Raw genomic sequence first — 18,601 nt, 5'->3', positions numbered from 1 at the left:
GTGTGGTGTGTTAAAACGAATGTGTTAAACTGTGCCCTTGCAGATGTAGGGCCAGTGGGAGATCAGGGCTTCGCCGGAATCCTGATATAAAATTAGTAGTAGAAGTCTTGTTGAACTTCACACTGTTGAAAAACCAGTTTTTGGTCTTCTTTAACACGCACTTAGTTGGCAGTTTATGGATAAATAATGCAGTAAAATATAACAGTCCTCCAGTATATATCATATACGGGAAGTTACACTCCCTGAAAGGTGAACGTATTTTATTAGGGGATGACACCAAAGTTCTACAACCAAATATTCGCTTGAAAATAGCAAAATCGTCTTGTGATGTCCAGCCGAGTTTAAAAAAGACTTAATGCATTTTACCGAACAACCTGCGATTTTATGACGCAAACAAAAAGCCACCAGACTAGAGTAACCGGGCACACACTTTACAAATGTCGGCAGTGTGGAAGCGCTATAAAAAAAGTCAATATGAATGATTATGACTAGGTATTAGTCTGTTCCATGCAAAATACAGCGGAAAAAAAGTTAAAAAAAAACAAAAAAAAAACGCATTTGGGTTGGCTGGTTCTTACAAGTTATCATTGTATTTGGCTTCTTTCGGTGCATCTCTAAACTTTAGGGGTAAGATCAGTGGAGTAACCGTTGCTTCTATAACCGGCACTATTGAATGGCACAGAACTTTTACATATGCATTTCAAATAGTTTAAATAGTAATATCATTAAAGCATAAAAAATCAGAAACTTTAAAGATGAATACCAAGTTCTGAGTATAAAGAAGAAGAAGACACTGAACTCTCACGATACATTTAGTCCCAAACACTGGTAAGGATGCGTGACCAACACTTGAGAGACAAACAGTGTAGACCATGTGGTAAATGAAAGCCCACTATCATGAGTAACAGGCAGATGCCCTTGATCAGTCATACACAGTGTTCCTTGTGGCACTTGGTGCCAAGAAGAGGCGAACCAGGATAGGGGTAATCTGTAAATCTGATGGAAAGAGATCTGTCGGATGGGGGCCTTTCAAAGACGAGTTTGGAGATCTCGGAGCGCGATGAAGGAAACCTATCCCTTTCAGAGGGAACGAGTTCACCATACCTTGGGAACTGTTTGATTGTCTTGGCCGAATGTCGGTGTGGGATTGATTTTCACGTCGGTATGGACACAAGACAAACGCGTCTGCGGTCACATCAAAACTACAGGGACAAATAAAAACAGACACGCACTTCGGCATCTAGGTTGGTCTAGCTGGATACTGTTAGGCTATTTTGCCAAGCAAGTTATGTTTTACAGGTTATTAAATTCAGACAGTAGTCACTTTCAAAAGGACCCTATCAACAACAAGGTTATTCTATTAAAATTGTATCTCTTGGTACTGTTGATGTCCATGTACACCCGACCTGTCTGTTATACTGATTCATGCTGGACTGATATTTATGATGTTACATGACACTTGATTGAACCAATCAGTGCAATAACAGTAATTAGTGTAAGTAAATAGTCTTATTTTGAGCTCCAACTTTCTAATAGGAAAGGAATAGAATGTTATTGCTTTATCACACATTTAAACAAGCAGACGGATAGATTTACGTTCTAGCCCACAGAAGAAGTAGCAGGAGCCCCCCCCCCCCATATCAGCTGTGATGTGTCTTAAAGCTAACATTACAGTCACTTGTCTCAGAGGAGAAACGGAGGAATAGAATATATCTGTCCAACACATTTCACTCCCATAGAGTAAAATACAGACGCTTTCTTGGGGTTGTCCAACGCTGAAAGTTATTCATTAAATCAGATCTAAACGCGCTTGGTCGGGACATTTGACGCAAATTAAGATAGGAAAAGACGGTGGTGGGTTTGAAAGGTCGTTCATGTGACACGCGGGACAAGAACGGGACAGTTGGGTCAGGAATAGATTGTAGGGTGGGGTTATAAAACGAAAGTTTTCAGGCTCAAAGACCTGTGTGTTTGACCGTCCACAGGCTCTACACACACGGCATTTTCCTCTAATAATACGTCATCTTACAGTGCAGCGGTAAGCTGACGCTCTGCACGGTGCGTTCCATTTTCTAAAGCAGGGGTCTTCAACAGGGGGTCCGTGAACACCCTAGGGGGTCGCGGAGGTACTGCAGGGGGTGCGAAAGTTTTGGTTGATTAGACTTTTTTTTATATTCCCCCCTGCAATTTTTCCACTAATTGAAATGTCTTTAAATACAATTAACATGAATTCAACACACTGTAGTAAAAGATAAATGAGGCAGAAGATGTCTTTCAGTCATCAATGCATGAATATATGAACCTGTGTATTATTTGAGTATTTAGTATTGAAGCACAATAACAAGTTAATATTACACATGGCACTATAGGACCAGTTTTAATAACACAATTTAAGTGGGGGTCCTTGGGCTTGAAAAACGTTGAAGACCCCTGCTCTAAAGCAGATTTTGCATTGTATTTTACTATTTGGGATGAGAACAGGGTGATCTGTGGCTTTTTTGCTTGTTACGTCTTGGTTCTGACATAAACTGTGGTTCTATACTGTAACAAAGATGGGAACGCAACAATTTTGCAGCCTGGGGGCTAACTCCCCTCCCCCCTTTCATTCCATCCTAGTGATTCCCTGGTCAATACACATGCTGTCAAAAGCATTTGTGTGACAGAAAATGTTTTAAATGCAACACATCTCATACCTAAACCATAGTATTGCCTGGCTTGGGGACAAAATCTTTTTAAAGTATTGAGAGATTTTGCTGGCTGTGGGGACGCTGGGTCCGAAGTGACTGGGGCTGCAGTTGAGGTGGTAGCTCCGATGATGGTGAGCAGCAATGGAGGTGCTGGGTTGGTGGAGGAGGTGCTGGGGCGAGGAAAAGCTGAGCTGGCAGAAGTTGTGAAGTGAGTATTTCTAGAACAGACAGACTCAGAACACGACAAGAAAACTAGAATGTAAATGGTGAACTGATGAAATTGCAACAATCAGGCCGGAGAGGAAAATCAGATTGGTCTTTAAAGGCAGATGGGGAGCAGATGAGATGCAGGTGCGTGATTAGGGATGGTGCCAGGTGTGGGAAGAGAGCAGCAGGAGGGGGCGTGTCCACTCACTGTGAAGAGTGAAGGGAGACAACAGAAAACTACAACACAGCAACCATACTGCATGTGTAACAAAGTCACACCATGAGGGGGTCAACAGTGTTGCCGTATTAAATTGGATCCAGCTGAAGTTTATTTATTTATAACTCCTTGACATATGTATAATCCTAACAGTAATTATATAGGTTATATTGCAATCTCTCGCTCCTACATGTAGGTGTACCTACTATAATCCTAAGACTAAAATATAGGTGTATTGCAATCTCTTGGAACTACAGGTAGGTGTACCTATATTTAAAATAAAACACTGTTAGCAAGAGTTTACCACAGTGTTTTTTTTATTTACTCATGTTTTTTCGCGAGTCAGAGTCAGGCAAACACTGCAAAGGGCCACATGACTCAAAAAAAGCGTACCGAGGTCGACCAGAGTAGGGTTTTGCAGCCGGACGCTCACGTTCAAATGATAAATGCGAGCCTTGCATGGGATTTGGGTGTACACACCGCCCTACGCCTGATTTAGGTCAAACGCAAGTTATAAGTGAGGGCCAGCAAGATGTTCAGGCTGCAGGAAAAAAAAAATTAGTTATCTTTAACTACAGTTATTGTGTGTTTGGTAATCTATGCAGTAGCCTACTGTACCTGGTAGACAGACAGTGACGGAAAACTGAAGCTTCTGCTTAGTGCGATTTTCCCTAAGCAGTCTTTGTGCACAGTTATGAGCTCAGCTAGCTACGATCTGTCGGTGATACCCTGGTGGACCACAACTTTGAAGGAATAGGCTGGTGTAATCTTATTCCTATTGTCAACAAATCTAATATGTGTAAAAAGCATTCTGTAATATATGTCATCCTGAGAAGAAAAAGCAGACCTGAAGTGGGCGGGTAGGGAAAGGTCAGTTGGGGCAATTTATAAAAAGTATTTGTATGAGTCATTCATAAGGTCAATGTGTGAGTAGTGTGCCTGCTTTCATTACTTGTTGTGAAAATAGACTCACATCAAAGGAAGAAAGGTAAGACAAACCAACCCACAGCTACTGTGGCAGGATGGCTTGCAAAAAAGTAAGGAAAGCGTTGAAAACCTATCTGTTATCACAGCGAGGCTGGAAAAGTATAACAAGGCTCAAAACATGGCAGATATGAGACATGACACAATAAATCCAGGAGCGGTTTCCATTTGCAATAATTGGCCTCCTGATAGTAAAACACTGTGAACGTGTAACCAAATGCCGTGCGTTGTGAACCGCATGCCACAAAGCATACATCATGTTTGTCAACACAATGCTGGGAGAGGAGGTCAGGGTTACGCAAACTAATAGGATGATGGCGGGCCAACCGGCTGTATTTGATGTGAAGTAAAGGCAAATATATGAAAATAGGAGGAAAGTGAGAATAATTTGCAAGATCAGGCGAGAGTGCTGCGTGGGGTTCATTAAGGCGGATGGATCCAGCCTGCTCCTGTGTCTTCTGTTTGGCTTAAACGCTGTCATCTTCTAAGGGGATTACCTCTTTTTCGCCGGTTTCTCTCGTCAGGCATGTCGGCTGCTGGGTTTTGTGCTCGCCTCAGCAGAAACCAAACCATCGGGACGAGAAAGGAAGAAAAAACTCTGCTTTTAAAAGGTCGAAGTGAACTAGAGAGCCTGGTACACAAACAGGGATCTTCCTGTGTTCCCGCAGTCCCTGGGGCAGGTGAGTCTCGATAATAACTAAAAATGATAGAGATGGTAAATCTTTGCAGTTCCCTTCGCAAAAAAGGGACATGGATAATTCAAATGCAGTTTGCTGTTAAATATGGTTCCACCATGGAGTTCAACGCATTCTCACTCCCATCAAGGTCAGGTGCTTTTATTGTTGACAGGATCACAATATATTGTAAGCAACAAGCAGACAAGGCACAAGGCATGCGCGTGAAGACACAGGGTAAACGTTAGTTAAAGGCTGAAAGCATGCAGCTAAAGACACAGGAAACGGTAGCTTACAGGCTGAAAGCATGCAGCTAAAGACACAGGTAACATTAGCTTACAGGCTGCAAGCAGCAGCTAAAGACACAGGGTAACAGTAGCTAACGGCTATAAAATGAAGTTAAAGATACAGGGCCACATTAGCTTACCAGCTAAAGACACAGGGTAATGTTAGCTACAGGCTGGAGCATGCATCTAAAGACACAAGGTAACATTAGATTACCAGCCTTGGTAACGTACAGCTAAAGACACAGTGCAACATTAGCTTACAGGCTGGTAGCATGCAGCTAAAGACACAGGGTAACGTTACTTGTAGGCTAGGAGCATGGCAGCGAAGACTCAGGCTGTGTCTCAAACCGCGCACTTCCCTTAGTGCAATTACAGAGAGACCCTTCGTTGCACTACGTTATCTTGCATAGTGCGTTAATTTTGACAGATGATTGTGTTGTCAAACGCGCCCTTCCATGTGCAGCTTACCGGAAATGACGATCATTGCATTCCCTTCTTACTTCTGTACAATGGGAATTTCACATCGGTATGAGCGTCAGTCGCTATTGTGTTTTTGACGAAAAATTATCCGCGTGTTGTTTGATATTTTAACAAAAAACAAAGTGATACATGTTGCTCGGCAGCCAGCTGACGATTGCAACACCGCCAGTCATGTCACCCCCTCATTAGCTGAGAAACAGTACACACAACGTATGTAATATCGTTCTTGTTACTGAACTCTAATTCATTAATTATACCTATTCTTGCAGTCCACTCTTTTATGTATATGCTTAGGTTTCGCTCTAAAAATAGTAAAATAATATTCATCATTACGTTATGTTCATTTTAATGCTCAACGGTTTATGAGGACGACTTGTGTGCCCATAGATAAGATGTTGTATGAAGCATTTAACCAGTACAAATTACCTAATAGACAAACCGTCATTACATCTTTTAGATAAGTTGTATTTTTGTTCTAAATGGTCTTCATACAGTGACAATACAATAGAGAAAGCAGAGGTAACAGAATGACATTTAAATAGGACCCATTACTTTATAATCATTATACTTGCTACAGTCAATGCAACGTGTAATACAAAAAAAGATAACAAAGTTATACTTTTAATATAATTTATTTAAAAATTGTGCTTGTAGCTGCAGCGCTCTCACCAGGCCGTAGCTAGTCTGATGGGGACAGGGGACATGAGGGGGGGACTTCAGATCTCCAGGGGATCCTTCTACGTCTGATGGCCATCGTTGCCCCTAAATGACAGCCCTTGTCCTCGTTTGTACCTGAAGAGACGGGTTATACAGGATAATCATCAGGTGGAGGCAGTATAACAGTATATACACAGGTGGAGGCAGTATAAACAGTATATACACATCAGGTGGAGCAGTATAAACGTATATACATAAGGTGGAGGCAGTATAAACAGTATTAACATCAGGTGGAGGCACAGGATATACCGATCTCATCAGGTGAGGGCAGTAACAAGCAGTAGCGTTTTAACATTAGCGTTACGATATGTTAAAGTTCCCGGCAGACAATCAGCTGATCGCTATTTTGCTGAGCTAACCGCTCACATCAGAATGAACACCTTGTTAAGATCATACATCTAACACTAAAAATCGTCTACAACTGGACGAAAGTGTAAACAAAAACAACAGTATACTCAACAGGTAACGTTAGTTATAACTTACTTGCTAATGCGTATGGTAAACGCCGTTGTTAGTTAGCTAAGGTGGGCTTGCTAGCTACGTCAAATTCGAGACTAAGAAACGTAATTCATGGTATAAAATTATTTCGACCTGTAAAATAACCAATAGATACATTACAAGGGGTTATATGTATAGCAAGACTCACGTTCAACTTTGTATTGCTCGTTGGTCTCGCTATCGCGTCTTCGGCCCCGACGCTGTACAAGTTTTCAACGGTTGTTAGCTCCGCCCCTCAGCTACGTGCCAAGATGGCGACCCGTTGAGGTGTGGAAAGTGTCCATCGGTCCGCACTCAACTGTCTGGACGTTTGAGGCACCATCGGGTACTTTAGTGGCACTGCATTTGACGCACCTTCGACAATGTGAACGCACTATGTACTCAAATAGTTAGTATTTAGTACAGAAGTGCGCGATTGAGACCACAGCCACAGGGTAATGTTAGCTTACAGGCTGATAGCATGCAGCTAAAGACACAGGGTCACGTTAGCTTACAGGCTGATAGCATGCAGTAAAAGACCAGGGTCACGTTAGCTACAGGCTGATAGTATGCAGCTAAAGGACACAGGGTAATGTTAGCTTACAGGCTGTGCGCATGCAGCTAAAGAACCGGGGAACATAGCTACCAGTGGTAGCATGCAGCTAAAGACAAAGGGTAATGTTAGTTTACCGGTCGCCTGTAGCTGCAATTTTCCAGACACCATGGCAACTGCTTGAGTCCGAGATGACGGAGAAGAACAGAACTGGAAAACAGTTTCCTCTCTGTCAGTTATGTAGAGAAGTTATGTAACAAACAACACGGAAACAAAGCGATGATGGCTTGACTAGACATGGGAACCCCGCCCACTGTGCCGGCAATTGGATTTCGTCCTGCATCTGATTGGAAACCTTTATGTTTTAATTCTCCTGCTTCAGTTCACAATTTTGCGGCAAACAATCACAAACTGGGTTATCCACCGGCGAGCCACTGGCAGGTTTAACACGATTGACAGTAGAGAAAAGCAGTTCTTGTTTACATTCAAACATGGCGTGCGGCCACCGAACCCCACAAAGCACAGCAATCCGTTGATGCGCTGTCGCTTCTACGTCACCTGGACACGTTGGTCTGATTGGTTGAAGGATACCAATTGCGTACATTGAGTCGTTGGTCAGCTCGTGTGCAAGAGAACATTAGAGCAGGACCCCAGACCAATGCTCAATCTCAAATCTATGAGCTTGGCTTGGTTGGTTATAGCCAGACTAAGCTCGACAGGACTCCATGGTGGATTTAGGTGCCCCTCGTTAACTCATGTTGCATTCAATTGCACCTGGTAAAAATGGTAGACGCTGAGAACTCAAAGTCAGTTGTAACGTACCTTCGCAAGATAGTGGATCTGAGTGGCTTGCCGGCACTGTTGAACATATGAATTGTGGGTGTGGAAAATCGTGACACTCCTAATTGCGTGCAAGGCATGAAGTGCTTGAAGTCATCTGTTTGCTGACGTGTTGTGGGGGGCTTGGGTAGTCCATCACCGTCATCCAGGACATACAGACTCTCTTTAGGTCCTAAAGGAGAGGAAGAAAGTAACAGGGTTGGAGGGAGGGGTGAATGAAGGACGGCTTAGGTGGGTATTTTTTAGGAAGGCCAGAAGAGTGGTTGAGGTGTGGCCCTGCTCCTGAAATTATGTATCTGTAATCAAATTGTATCCACCACTTTATGATATTTGGTTTCAATAATTAATGTCCGCAATAGAGCAAAGCCCAATCTTTTTTAGAAATCCTTTGTTTCATACAGGGAATCTGCTATTTTGTTTTACTGTTTCCTGGCAAACACAAGCATTAGGTGATAAGGGCTGAATGCCAAGGTATTTCAAATGAGGTGCATTGGTTTATATTTGTGTTTGTGTGGTATGGTGGTGGTAGCCTTGAATGGTAATGACACCTTGTCTTTGACGACTTTACCATTGTGAGCTCATTAAAATGACAAATGGTGCAACGCAAACAATTGATTACCATGCTTTATTGTTGTGTGTAATGTCTGTTGGTGGAGAGAATCGGTGTATCGAGAGCTTGGGTCTCGTGCCACAGCATAAGTAATTGAAAGAGATAAACTGTGGAGTGTGAACTGGAAACAATACACACCTTACAGAAACACAAAGGACTGTGAGTGAGCACAGTGGGAGGGTTCTTAGAGGCAAACGTACTTTGAGCATTTTCTGCCCAGCTGGTGCAACGCCTGTGATTGCTCCATTGTTCTTATTTACGTACAGTAAACAGTCCCTAAAGTCAGTAAATGTGCCAATAATTCAAAGCCAGTGCTGCTTTAAAAAAAAAACTGGGATAGTCTGGCATACAATAGAGCTCTTACATCATGAGGAGATGCAGAATGAGCTCTCAAACAATGTCACGTCTAACGCATTAACGTACATTACCAGGACATGACTCTAAACCGGCCCCGACCCCATTGTTTTTCAATTTACTTACACAAAAGGACTGGGTGATGCACACATTACATCACGGGAGATTGGGTGATGTAATCTAGGTGTACATATAAGGAGAAATAATTGAATTGTGATTAGGCTGACGGTTGGTACTTTCACAAATATTACCCCCCCAATGAGAGTTTCGACACTTCCTTTCTGTAATGCAACGTTAAAACCAGGAAAGGCAACATTTGTGTGACACAAATATTACACTATCCATATTTAAGACCATATCTATCTAATGCCAAGCCTTTAACTTAGTAGTACTTTGAGCGAAATGCTAAGGTCTGCAATGCTAACATGCTCCAATTGCAAAACATACCTGCGTTATTATCATTCCATGACATTTAGGTGATGCTTTTATCCAAAGCGACTTACAATTGCTGTTTATGTCACAGATTGCACATCACGGAGCAATAGGGGTGAAGTGCCTAGCTCAGGGACACATTGGTGATGTATCGCAGGGGAATCAAACCAACACCAGGCGTGGGTCATTTACCAAAACTAATAATCACGCCATCACTAGGCTCCCTGTGCTAATATGCTAATTAGCAATGTACAGGGAGCTGATGATGATGTAATTTGTTTTCGTACATACTGTTCAAACAGGTTGCACTATTTGACATTTTTGAAACAGTGATGGTGCTAATGAAAAGTCATGGCGTCCACAAATAGACAAACGACGAAGAGAAAGGGAAGAAGATGGAAAGAATAAAGTACCAAATGAGCAGAAATGTATCAAAGCAGACTGAGAAGATGTGTAGAAGTAGAAAGGGTTTCTTCCCCTTTCCTTTTCCGCTCCTTTCTTTTATCTCCCAATGTCTCTAGGCTACCTCAGTCTCTGTATTCTCTCTCTGTCCTTTCTTTCACTTCAAAGAGGGCTGAATTACAAGATGGAACAGACGGATGACAGCTCATTATAATGAATGACGGCCAGTTTAATGATTCCGACCAATCAGACACCCCCCTGTCGCCCAGCTCTCCTCTTACCTCCTTCCAGGCTCGGGCCTGTGAACAGGCTAATGATGTCACCTTGGCTCCCGGGAGGACACGCATAAGCCCAGTTCCTCTGTTGCTTTAATATACATTATCTAAATGCCTTCATCCGCTGATAGATAATTAGGACAGGGTGCCATTGGCTGTCTGCGACTCCGGCTCATAAACAAGGGACCAACGGGGGATGCAGGTAAGGAGAACGACAAGACACAATAAGACAAAAGGGGTGGTGGCGTGGACGACAGCAATGGAAGGAGAAATAAGAAGAAAGGAGAGGGGGAGACTGTCAATCAGAGTGTAACAGATTGACAGATGAGGGTGTAAAAAGAAGGGGAAAAAAAGCAGAAAAGAGGAGCAGAGAGCAAATCATCAGTTTAAGACCGAGAGCAGCCCTCTCTGTTCTTTGGAGGACGATCAGCGCTGGTGACTGCCTGACTGTTAGCGTTAGCTGCCAGTGACAGATGAGCCTCGGGATAAATGCACCCACCGCGGTCTAACGCTAACTACGCCCTCCAAGACTACTGTGAGCTACAGTATGATGCGGACGGGGCAGTCAATCTGCACCATGTTATCACTTTTATGAAAATGCAGTAGGGAACAAAGCCCTATTACCTCAGACAGTCCCTTAGATACAACCATTGGAGGGTCTAGGATCACTGCTTTAGGGGGTCTGGCAAACTTTTAATTTTTTTTTTAAATCCACTGTGCTATCTGTGCCTTCTAAATCATTTGGACCATTATGACAAGGGAAAACCCTTGAACTATGTAGCTAGAAATACACCAACAGTTCTGAGGAAAACTTCCTTCAACGCGGTCATCCAAGGGCCATTACGACAAAGAGGAGGTGGTTTACACATGAAATCAGATATTGATCTATGCATCAGCGACATTCCAAAATTTGCAAGTGATCTCCTCTGACTTGAAAGTCCATATGTAACGACCATACCAAAAATGTATGTATTTTGTCAACTGTATAAGTTATGATTATTTCTGCACCAGTGTGACTCCCAAGACATATGAGAAGTGTTTTAGAATGGAAAATGACTTATGTTTACTTCTCTGTCTGTTATATCAATACATATCTGGAAGTTCATGTTCCATTTATTTATTAATTGTCTTTAAGGCCATTTTTAACATGCAAAGTCGCTCACTGCAACCCAAATATTATAATAAACCAGTTTGTCCTAAAAAAAATGAGTTCATATCTGACTGTAGACAACAGGGTTGATGTTTTACAAGCTTTTTATAAAATAAATCCAGAGGACAATAAACTGTAACAAATGCCTCAGGCCTCAGAAGGTTTAAAAATAAATTAAAGTTGAGTGCGTAAATTCGGTGGTCCCTATGAGGAACTCTAAGTAATGACCAAACAAAGCTGTTGTAAGCAAAGTGGGCGCTGGACCATCTTAGAATTTACGTGTCCATGACCCTAATATGATGTTGGCAATTAAGATATTACGGTGTGCAATTGATGACTATGCTATATTATTGCATATTATTTCAGTGTTGCTGTGGCACAGTGGGACAAGAGATTGCTTCCACTCAATCAAAAAAATTAAATTTCTTTTTTTTGAGGATCCATGAAAGGAAACACCTTCAAATGTCTAAAATCAATTTGATTATACCAATTTGATCGCAAAACAGCATGTGACATCATCACCACAGGTTTTATTGGTTAAAGCCGTTGAAACACACTTTCACCAGATTTATTCACATGAGTTTTTTTTTTTTTTTTAAATTAGATAATTCGATTGATAAGTGGATGGAAAATTAGCTACGTCTGGGTTTCTGCTTACAGTAAATGCTTTAGATTGATTAGCCACGTGTTGTCATGTCATTGAGATCGTTGCTTTCTCTCAGCTCGTAGCGTGACTTGTTTTTCAGTTCCTGTTAAAACAGTAGTAGCATTAGTCTAACTGATAAAAACAAGTGATTTGCAAGTTGATGTTTGAGTTTGTGTGTGCAGTAGTTGCAGAGGGTCAGGACTGACCTATGAATAACTTAACCATTTTCTTTACCACAAAGGAATGTACTACTTTGAATCTATACCATGGGTTAATGGTTATCTTCCTGAAGTTGTGAAGCAGTAATTAAATCTTTGGACCCATATAGTATGCCCTCTACTCAGCCACGAAAAAGTGCTTTCAGACATCCATCTCATGGCAAAACAAATCAACAGTCCACAAAAGCAATGGCACACAGCTGCCCAACACAACCAAACAATCAGTCTCTATTGGGTCTGCGGGTGCCGCCGACTCGGAGATGGATTTTGAACAACATCTGAGATGGGTACATACGACCTTCTCTCCACTTCATGGCCTTGATGATATACGCGGTCATCAGGTAGGCCCTCCGACCCTGGAGAGCCATATCCTTTGAAACACAGAGCCTGATGCCTCGAAAGCACCACACACACACCACCACACACACACACACACCACACACACACAAACACACACACACACACACACACACACACCAACACACACACACACACATGCATAACATTGTGGCCTGGGGGGAATGAGAGTGAGAGTCAGATCACTCTATCTTGCCGTGTCTTACCTGGGACATGTAGGCTCTTTCGCCAAATCACCAAATGGGACATTCGCTCTGTGTGTCTGTGTGTGTGTCTGTGTGTTGTGTGTGCGTGTGTGGTGTGAAGCCGAAGCTCAAGTGTCACTTCCAAATGACTTTGAAACAAGGTCTCTCTTCCAGGGATATAGAATAGAAGTTGGTAAAATGATGGTGTATATGACCTCATATTTGGCGATATCAGAATCCATTATTGGTATGCATTGATGATGACAGTTTCAATGACAACAAGTTGTCTTTGTAATATATTATAGTTGCAATGACTTTGCCATCAACATATTTACCCTTCGTCTATTATTGTACACATGTACACATGTTGTAGCTTGTAACAAAACGTTATCTCCTATGTTTACAGCATGTACCTAAAAATTTGCTTTGTGATTTTTTTTTTTTCTTCAATTTTTTTTAAACACTTTGGCACAAGTTTACCAATATTGAGCCTAAATGGGCCCCATTCATACGTGGATGACCGAAATTATGAATATGATGATTTTACATAGGGTCGGATTTATGGCTTGTAGAAGTTTTTTAAATTAATGTATCTGGAACTGTGTCAGACTAAACACGTCTTCAAACCCCAAACTGTCAAAGTGCAGCTCCATCACCAAACCCACCAGATCATGTAAATACTCAATACTGATAAAGTGTATAGGCAGCATATCCCACCAGACCCATGTAAATGATCCACTATTAGCGGTATAGAGCAGCATATCTCCACCGACTCCATGGAAATAGTCACTACTGTTAGGATGTATAGAGCAGCATATCTCACCAGACTCCAGGTAATAATCACTGCTTTAGTGTGTATAGAGCAGCTATCTCACCAGACTCCATTTAAACAATCACTACTTTTAACGTGTATAGAGCAGCATATCTCCACCAGACTCCATTTAAACAATCACTACTTTAACGTGTATAGAGCAGTAATTCTCACCAGTCTCCATGAAATAATCACTACTTCTAGCGAGTATAGAGAAGCATTCCCACCGTCTCCATGTATAGCATACTCTAGCGAGTATAGAGAAGCATCTCCACCAGTCTCCATTGAAATAATCACTATTAGCGAGTATAGAGAAGCACTATCTCCACATGTAAGTGGGGTGAATTAAGAGTTTCTTCCAACCAGCAGAGATGGTGATTGGTGGAACAGTGCAAAGATGAACCAAGACGGCTTTTGTAGTATTAATTGTATTCTGTCCGCTTTGAAGTGTGTTTTACGAGATCATTTAACGGTTAGATTGAATGGAGTACTGGTACAAAAAGAAAAAAATTGTACTCTTTAGCTAAAGATATCTCTGTAGGGATCCTTTCCATAATGTGTCAGATACTTAGACAAATAATCTGTCATGGCAAAACCAGAATTTTAGGTGACGCAAATTGCCATAATGTAAACTAGCAGCTGTTTTGTCTTGCTTTTACTGTGCCAATTTAACAAGAGATTATTGTTACCATCAGTCACTTAGACACTAAAAACATGTAAATCATTATGGTCTAGTTAAGTTACCCTTTAAGGGAAGATTAGGTTTGGGAAGTTATTATCATCGCTAACCTAGGGTTAAATTTAGGGAAAAAAACAGCAGCTGAATCAATGACATGTTTTTTTTTTGCGAAAAAAAAGTTATTTTTTTATGGTATTATGTTCTACGTTTTTCACTATGCACAATGGAGCCGTTATAAAAAAACTAAGATGATCAAAGAGACAGAACAAAAAAGCAGATAGATAATCACACAGAAAAACATCTCAAAACACAGAATGATTTATGTATTTTTATCTTTACGGTCAAGTTGACCGTAAAGATAAAAATACATAAATTCATGTAATTTGGGGCACATTGTGGATAAAGAACAGCAATAAGACATTGCGTGTGAAAGCCGACCTATAATGACACCTCCGGGTACGCGATGTGGAAGCCAATGCAGATACGACAGTAGTAATCCATGTCTTGTAAATAACACCCCATTGATGTGTGACTCCTCTGTCTGTTCTGCTGGGGGGGTGCTGCAGAGGCGAGACACTATTAACCCTGAGGCGGTTAAATGTTGGCTCGTCGGGGGGAAGTAAAGAGAGAAAAGGGCGCTGCTGAATTATGAAAAGCACGGGGGACATTTCAAGAACAAAGAGTCACCCTCAGAATAAATGCCACCTCGACCTGATTCCTGGAGAGGATGGTATCAGTCAGCCTTCGCCACAATGCACCTCGATGCATACAAGAACAGCACAAAGATATGGGACACAGCAATATTCCAACCCCGCTGCTTGGAGGGAGTGTTGCCAGCTTAGCAACTTTAGCACTAGATTTGGCAACTTTTCAGCCCCATGAGGCTTTTTATTTTTTTTACAAAATCCAACAAGTGATGGGGACTTTCTGTAGAAGAAGAACGCCAGTAGCAAGCATGCGAGATGGTCTTTTCTCTTGAGACCGCGAAAATGACCTCTCTTTTCTGGGGTCCGTTTCAGGAGCAGCTTTGGGGAAAACTCTGAGTTAGTTAACCCTGGATGAGGGAAGTGTTCAGAAAGAGAGGTAATCAAACCTAGAAGAGAGAGGGGGAACTACGGCCCGTTCAGAAAGAGAGGTCACGTCACCTCAGAGGCAGTTACTATGGTAACCGAGTCTGTGTAACTAGCCTGGTCAGGAGCAGGTTCTCTTCTCTGTCTCCTCCCTCTGACACAGGCACTCTCATCACCTCATTACATTCATTACATATCATCATTCATTAGTCTGTATCAGTCTCCTCCCTCTGACTCAGCACTCTTTCAGTCTCCATTCTCATTATTCATTCATTGATTATTCATTCAGTCTGTATCAGTCTCCTCCCTCTGACACAGCGCACTCATCATCACTTCATTCATTTAATTCAGTCTGTATCAGTCTCCTCCCTCTGAACCACCACTTTCATCTCCATCATTCATTCATTCATTCATTATTTATTCATTCAGTCTGTATCAGGTCTACCCCTCTGGACACAGCGCAATCTCTCACCTCATTCATCATTAATCAGTCTGTATCAGTCTGCATCCACATCTGACCCACCCCTCTTCATCCTCATTCATTCATTCATTCATTTCATTATTCATCGTCTGTATCAGTCCCTCCATCTGACTCAGCACTCTTTCATCTCACTCATTCATTCATTATCTCATATATATATATATAATTCAGTCTGTATCAGTCTCTCCCTCTGACTCAGCACTCTTAATCTCTTCATCTTCAATTCATTATTCATTCAGTCCGTTGTATCAGTCTCCTCCCTCTGATAAGCACTCTTCATCTCCTCATCATTCATTCATTCATTCATTCATTCAGTCAGTCTGCATCAGTCTCCTCCTCTGACTCAGCACTCTTTCATTCATCATTCATTCATTCAGTCTGTATCAGTTGATGAAGACGCGTAATGACTTCCCAGGGAGTTAAACATACGTAGGGAGAGATGATATTGGGGCCCCGACTTAGAGGTTTTTTCATAACTTCCACTTGAGCGGTATGGTTTTTCTTCCCAGTCTATCAGTATGCATCTACATAACCTTATCCGTCTCATATCACGACACCACCCATCGGGAACAGCTCTACATCCCAGCACTTTGGGTTGCATTACGTTTTTTGCATCTTTACTGACATTAAAAAAGGTAATGTGGAGCACATTAGCAAAGCCCCATCAGAAGAGTGTGACCGCTCTGAAACGTTTTTTAAATGTTGTGGTAGTGTTCCCTGGACACAAACCAGTAGAGACATATAAAGGAGTTCCAGAGGATTGCAGATGAGGGCCCTTTGAATAAAAGATTATGAATCAATATCTGTAAATGTGGTGCTGCCGCCTCAGAAGGGAGTTTTAATTTATTTAGTATTATTATATTACTTTATTAATCCCATTACACTCTGTTGTTATTACACACAGGCCTAAATTACACAACACAAGCTCAGGATATATGCTGCACTAATGGAGAGAGGCATAGTGGAAAGGCGCCCTGAGGGGTTCGGTGCCTGCTCAAGAGCACTGGCAGTGCCCAGGTCACTACCAGGCCACCATCTACTTTGGTCGTACGGGGGACTGAACCATGACCCTCGGTTCCAGACCAACTCCCTACAGACTGAGCTTCTGCCACCTCCTAGTAGGCTAGGAATTTTTGCCCACACCTAAAGAAATCATAGGTTCAATAACATTTAACAGTGATGTTATACGTCCTATAATATGATATTAATGCATATAATACACTTATGCATTACTAGCAAACTTTTCGCCCACGCAAATTCCCTCTCTTGCACCAGCTGCTTTGTTGCTTTTAATGTATGTTCAAACTCGCTGTATGTGAGTATTTCCCGACAGTTTGTTTGTGGTTGTTGGCCATGGTGAATTGTAGTATCATGGCTCATTCATGCGGCTTTTTTATTATGGTGGTGCACAAGCTTAACTCTGAGTCAACCTACTCCAAGTCGATTGAACCAACTCAAAGCAGCTGTTTTGGAACCGAAAACTCAGAGTTTCCTCTCAGGTGGATCAGCTCGAGTTCAGGGTTAGACTCAGAGTTCAGGGTTAGTCTTTAGCTAACTTTGCTAGCTACTTTCATGGCAAAGAGCTGGGCAACACCGGCTGCTTGCTGTGGAAATTATCCATCCGCCTCTCCATTTTCCCCACCTCCTTTTCAGTCTTCCTCTTCATGGTCAAACTACTGAATGTCTTGTTCCACCTCAACTTATCCTTATTACAGAGCGCCAACTTTTCCAAAAACCTGGAGGAGATTTGGGGGGGCAATCAATATTTCTGCGCGGTACAACAAGCAATTTCTTTGGCTCTTCAGCAGGGTTTAAATTGGGATTTGTAATTTGGGGGGATAGGGGGCTCTTCCCCCCTAGGGGGTCTGGGGGTATGCCCCCCCAGACATTTTTTTAAAAATAAAACTTTAAATGGCACTTTTGGAGAGGTTTGTGTAAAACAATTGAGAAATCAAGTTTACATGATATGTGCAAAAACTGTAGGGTAAGAGCTTTTGCATGGTTGTAGTCAAACAGGTATTAGGGCATTAAGGGGCGGCTGTGGCTCAGTGGTAGAGCGGTTGCCTGCCAATCGGATGGTGGTGGTTTGGATCCCCGCCCCTGCAGTCATTGTCGAAGTGTCTTGGGCAAGACACTGAACCGAGTGCCCCGGTGCTGCGCATCGGAGTGTGAATGTGTGGAGTGTTTATCTGATGAGCAGGTGGCACTTGTACGGCAGCCCCGGCCACAGTGTATGAAGTGTGTGTGAATGGGAATGTTTCCTGTAGATGTAAAGCGCTTGGAGAGTTGTTAAGCTGGAAAAGCGCTATATAATATACAGCACATTTGCATTTACTTATACATTATTAACTTCTTATGATATAAGAACTGACCCAGACAATGTGCACAAAATAATGAACCACATGAAGCGCAGTAGCATGTCAGCACAGCTGAGAAGATTGGTCTGTGGTGAACAGGTCAGGAGTCCTGGTGTAGGGACCATGGACCCAAAGTTAAATTAATCCCCTTCTCATATTTGCAATAAAGAATCAACAATCATCAATCAAATCAAATGTTGAAGGGGCAAATAAGAACCACTGAAATTCTAAAAGAATGACAACCATGTTTTGCATAACTTCTATCCTGTACCTTTCTGTACCAAGGCTCAGTAATGTTTGGACCTCATCCTCTGGCCCCCCTTACTGGATTTCCTTTTTAGGGAAAATAAAGACTATTTGTACATTTTATAAAACATTGAATTAAATATTTATAGTTAAATTTAGAGATACCCCGAGGTTAGAGAAGCACAATAGTGGCCCAACGTTGCAG

At 42.0% G+C, this 18,601-nt stretch overlaps 1 long non-coding RNA gene across 1 annotated transcript in view; it reads left to right on the top strand.

Annotated features, from left to right (window-relative positions):
* The first annotated feature begins 5,063 nt into the window (after positions 1-5,063).
* The window catches only part of LOC116698093 (uncharacterized), a 26,952-nt gene continuing 13,414 nt past the window's right edge, over positions 5,064-18,601 (top strand). Inside the window, exons 1-2 of the long non-coding RNA XR_004334109.1 lie at positions 5,064-5,094; positions 7,185-7,422. This is a non-coding gene — a long non-coding RNA (uncharacterized LOC116698093). The remainder of the gene's footprint in view (positions 5,095-7,184; positions 7,423-18,601) is intronic.

This window comes from Etheostoma spectabile, chromosome 11 (genome assembly GCF_008692095.1).
Source record: "Etheostoma spectabile isolate EspeVRDwgs_2016 chromosome 11, UIUC_Espe_1.0, whole genome shotgun sequence".
In the NCBI taxonomy this organism is placed as follows: domain Eukaryota; kingdom Metazoa; phylum Chordata; class Actinopteri; order Perciformes; family Percidae; genus Etheostoma; species Etheostoma spectabile.
This window is presented reverse-complemented; position numbering and strand designations above follow the sequence as displayed.